We start from the raw sequence: 4,645 nt of genomic DNA, 5'->3' as shown, positions 1-4,645 counted from the left end.
CAGGGGCCTCCCAGCGGCGGCGGCTCGGCGCCGCCGGAGGCCCTCCGAGAAGCACCGCTCTTGGTCAGCGTGCCCCGCCGTGCGGCTGCAGCAGGTGCTCGGAGCCCGCGCGTCTTCACATGCGCCCACGGCGCTTCAGAGCCCCACTGCGGCCCCCTGAGACACCGGGCCCGTGCCCACGGTCCAGGTGAAGCAGTGCCACTTGGGCAGAGACCTGGGCAGTGCGAAAGAGTCATTCGTGGGCTCGGATTCGAGACCTAGGGACGCCCGAGAGAGGACGGAGTGAGCACCTGCGGAGGTGCCCAAAGGCCCGCGGGGCTGGGGCGTGGGGGACAGGACGGGACGGGACAGCTTGTCTGCGATGCTAGGACTTCATCGCGCCTCGGGGAGCCTGCGGAGGGCTTTGGCGGGGTGACGGGACCACTGTGGCCGCCCCGGGGCAGGAGGGCGCACGGATGCCCGGCCGCCCGATGGTCGCCACCTGCCCTCTTGCTGTAACGAGCAAGAGCTGGGCTTAGTGCTGATTTTCTTGGGCCTATTCCTTGAAGTAGGCTTTTTGAAAGCCAAATTCTAGGACTTTTGGTCCATCACAAGATTTCTGGGGAGGGGGTTCAGTGAGATAAATCCAATCGCCCCCGCCCTCGTGGGTCCTGACGTCATTAATCTGAACTCTAGAATTCTGGCAGTTTCCCTGCGGATTTTGAAACGCCTCCATCGATTGGCCAACAACTTCTCATGCTAAAGAAACGAAGGACACCATTGGCTGGCGTTACTCACGGCGGCCGGAAGGTGGGCTCAGCGCTGTTGGCCCGTGGTTGTCACGGTGACGGGGAGGTTGGGCCAGCCAGACTGAGCCCCCAGGACCCGCCGAGGTAGGAGGCAATCCCGGCTGGGGACCGCGCTCTGAGCTTGTTAGGAGGCAGATGAGCCTGGGAGGCCGGCCTCCGAGTGTGCGCGGGATTTTCCTGCAGAGCTAGGTGGGTCCCAGGGCGGGCCGCGAGCGTGTGAGCGTCCGTCCCTCCGCCCCAGCCTCTTCCAGTGCACAAACGTTTGGAGCTCTGGTGTCAGACGTGGGTGGACAGCCAAGAGCTGAGTCCTTTTTTGGGGGAGGAGGGGAGAGACTTTTTGCTATTGGCCATGTGCGCTCGTCAGAAAGAGACAGAGAGACAGAAAGTGAGAAATCACCCCCAGGAGGGATGGCCACGCCGCAATCCCTTCTCCATTCTCCTTCTGGGATCTTGGGCAGGCACGCACATGCGCCCAGCGTGAGTTTAAGCCACCGGGTCTGGGACTTGAACCGCGGTTGACTACTTGGGAGTCCAGCGACATAGCCATTATGCCAACTGCTGGTCCCTAAATTCTAATCCCAAATCCACTCCAGCTCCTTGGGTGCCCCTCAGTGTTCTTCCCTGCTCTGTGCCTTGGTTTACCCATCTGTAAAATGAAAGGTGAGAGAGGGACCTAGTGGTCACTAACCGGCGCTGAGATTTCTTCCGGATCTCTGACTCACTTTCTCCGCCTATAAAAAAGTAAATCAGTAGTTTAAAATTTTTTCTTTAACCAGAGGGTGCTTTGAAAAATGTAAAATGCTTCCAAGATAGCACGATAGCATTATAGCTGACTATATAAAAATTGCCTATAATCAAAACTCCGAAAATCCCATAACAGTCCATATAAAGTAGCAGTATGCATGGTTTAGTATATACTGATATATCATGTACAGTAATATGTGTAAATGTATAAAATATGTAATAAAACTGAAGCACATTTTATTTTTTGAAACAGAGATGGTAGAAGGAAAACATGCCTATAGTTGTAATCCTGTGAGTTAAAGACATTCAGAATCCACCTTCTGAAGGAAAGGCTTGCACTATGGGGGCCAGCAAATGGTGTGGTTCTTAGGGTGCTGCACTGCAACATGGGTGACCACAGTTCGAATCCGGACCTGGTGGCTTGCTTTCTCACTTTCTCTTTCTGTCTCTCTCTCTGGTAAGTGCACGTGCCCTGTAGAAAATTTTTTAAAAATGATAAATAAATTTTATTATTAAAATAATTTCTACTTCCTGGCTATAAAAATAATAATACTGATAAGTAAAAATTAAATAATTCTTAAAAAAAAAAAGTTGCATTATGAGCCCCTCTGTACACACTGCTGCTAGAGTGTGGTGGCGTTGTGCTCACAAATAGTTCCTGGGCAACCTCTGTGTGCCCAGAAGTAAAAGGAGATTAGCGATGCACATTCAGTTGGGGACGATCACGAATGGATAAAGTGACACAGGCACCACAGAATGCGGGATGGCGAAACCACTTTGAAAAAAATAAAGCAGAATAAGGGGCTAGAGAGACATGGGGTGGTGCCTCCTGAGAGAGGGTGGCCAGGGAAGCCATTCCAATAAAGTGGTTTGGGCAGAACCCAGATGAATCTGGCGATGATGACCGGGGGATGATGCTGAGGACAGGAGGGGAGGGAGCCTCTTGCTACACGGAGGTAGTACAGAAGCCAAAGAGATCTCGTTTGGAGAGGGTTCATCTTTTAAACACACTGCCTGTGATCTATGGTTATAAATACGTTTTTTCTTTTTTAGGCTTTTGCTATAGGGTGTGTGCACTAGCTGGAGATGGGAAGGGTAGAGTGAGAAATCCTCCCAGGAAGATGGCCATGCCACGGTCCCTTTTCCTCTATTCTCCTGCTGGGATTTTGGGCAGGTACGCACATGTACCCAGCATGATTTTCAAGCTGCTGTGACCGGGACTAGAATCCTGGCTGGCCATGTAAAAGTGCCTTAACCACCACACCGACCTGCCGGACCAATAAATGCACTTTTTCCTTTTAAAAAAATTTTGCCAGAGGGTGCATGTGCTCACCTGAGAGAGAGAGAGAGAGAGAGAGAGAGAGAGAGAGAGAGAGGGCAAGTGAGAAAGCATGGGGAATGGTCATGCTGTAATCCCTTCTCCATTTCTCCCTCCTTTGGGGATCTTGGGCACATACACGCAAGTGTTCGCATGTGCACACGTGTGCCTGACGTCTCTTAAACTGCCTGTCTGTACTTGAGCTGCACGGGTGGCCACGTGGGATCCAGCTCCTTCCCCCCCACACCATGCGCTGGTGCCGAAGCTGCGTTGAACCAGCACACACACACAACAAACACAAACTTCACGACAACTCCCATTTTGATATCACCAGGAATGGGGGAATAGGAGTTAAGTCTTAATTCTGAGTTGACTCCAAGGGTTTGAATTAGGGTGGGTGAAACAGAAAAGAATCAGCTTCAAGGCAGAAAGGAATCTTCTACACAATCGGAACATCCCAACATTGAACTTCCTCAGGGCTTCTCCAGCTGTCTCAGGAATTCAAGTATTCTGTGAAAATTAAAGACAGTCTCGAGTACTTGCCTTCTATTTTGAAAACTCTGTGCAATATCCTAACTTTAAGACCAGCCAGACCTATGCAGGGATGTGAAATGTCACAACGTAGCATTTTAGCAGTGTATTGCCTCTGAGGTTATTACAGCGTTGAGGAGTGAGCAGAAGTCAGACTTCCTGGGTTCTAAGCCGAATTCCGAAACCTTAATTCTGGTGTGACCTTGGGCAAGACAGGCAGTGCCTCCCTCCTCAGTTTTCTTGCCTGTAAAACGGGGATGGACTAATGCCCACTGGGTTCTCCTCCTTCCCTTCCCTTCCCTTTCACCCTAGGGTGCATGCAGTCACCAGAGAGAAACAGAGACAGAGACCGTGAGAGGAAAAGTGAGAGATCACCCCCGGCAGGGATGGCCTTGCCATAATCCCTTCTCCTCCATTTCTCCTCCTGGGATTTTGGGCACGCACGTACACTGGGCTGGTGTAATTTTCAAGCCTCCAGGTCTGGGACTCAAACCACAGTAGGCCATGTGGGAGTCAAGAGTTGTACCCACTCTGCCACCTGCTGGCCCCTAGGACTATCTCCTCTTGACTGCTGCCTGGGCTCCGTCCTGGGATTGCTCAGACATGAGCGATTGATCAGGAAGGCCATATCTGTTCATTGCTCTGTCTTAGATTCTAGGCCCACGACACCCCGCCATGGACAAGCCGTACAGAAAGGTGCGGTGGTGAGGTGCAGCTGGGGAGGGCTCCGTCCACACTCGGGCCGTCATCGGGACCTCACAGGTATGCAGTGAGAAGGCTGGGATGCATGATTGACAGTGTTGTCATTTGGTGGTAGGATTTTTCTTTTAATTGTAATTTCTTATATTTTCCAGCATTTTGACAATGCACATATATTATTGTAATGGGAAGCTTTTCTCTAATCACCCATAATTCTAAAACACTAATGCATTTTTTAAGGTTTTTGCTATTGGGCATGTTCACTCGCCAGAATTAAACAGATATAGAGGTGAAATGAGAAATCACCCTCTGTCTGGGAGGATGGCCATGCCACAGTCCCTTCTCCCCTTGGGATTTTGGGACATACATGCACCCGGTGTGATTTTCAAGCCGGATGGTCCAGGACTCACAGCCCAGTCGGCCATGTGTGAGTCCAGAGCCTTAACCACTATGCCACCTGCCGTCCCCTAAAGCTATTTTGTTGTTGTTGTTGTTGTTAGGTTTTGCCATAGGGTACATGTACTTGCTGGAGAGAGAGAGAAACAGAGACAGTGAGAGGGCAAGA

At 51.0% G+C, this 4,645-nt stretch overlaps 2 protein-coding genes across 9 annotated transcripts in view; one reads left to right on the top strand and one right to left on the bottom strand.

Annotated features, from left to right (window-relative positions):
- The window catches only part of NIPAL3 (NIPA like domain containing 3), a 54,758-nt gene extending 54,389 nt beyond the window's left edge, over positions 1–369 (bottom strand). Inside the window, exon 1 of the mRNA XM_006159383.2 lies at positions 291–369. The gene's annotated coding sequence lies outside the window, so the exon portion shown is untranslated. The remainder of the gene's footprint in view (positions 1–290) is intronic.
- Positions 370–757: 388 nt separating this feature from the next.
- The window catches only part of STPG1 (sperm tail PG-rich repeat containing 1), a 55,356-nt gene continuing 51,468 nt past the window's right edge, over positions 758–4,645 (top strand). For 4 of the 8 annotated variants that reach the window (XM_006159391.3, XM_006159392.3, XM_006159393.3 and 1 more), the window contains exons 1-2: positions 758–872; positions 4,033–4,143. The gene's annotated coding sequence lies outside the window, so the exon portion shown is untranslated. The other 4 variants (XM_006159390.3, XM_006159387.2, XM_006159388.3 and 1 more) reach the window with 4 other exon arrangements.

This window comes from Tupaia chinensis, unplaced genomic scaffold (genome assembly GCF_000334495.1).
Source record: "Tupaia chinensis unplaced genomic scaffold, TupChi_1.0 Scaffold000628_1, whole genome shotgun sequence".
NCBI classification, from domain to species: Eukaryota; Metazoa; Chordata; class Mammalia; order Scandentia; family Tupaiidae; genus Tupaia; species Tupaia belangeri.
Note: the sequence above shows the minus strand (reverse complement) of the source record. Positions and strands in the feature narration are given on the sequence as shown.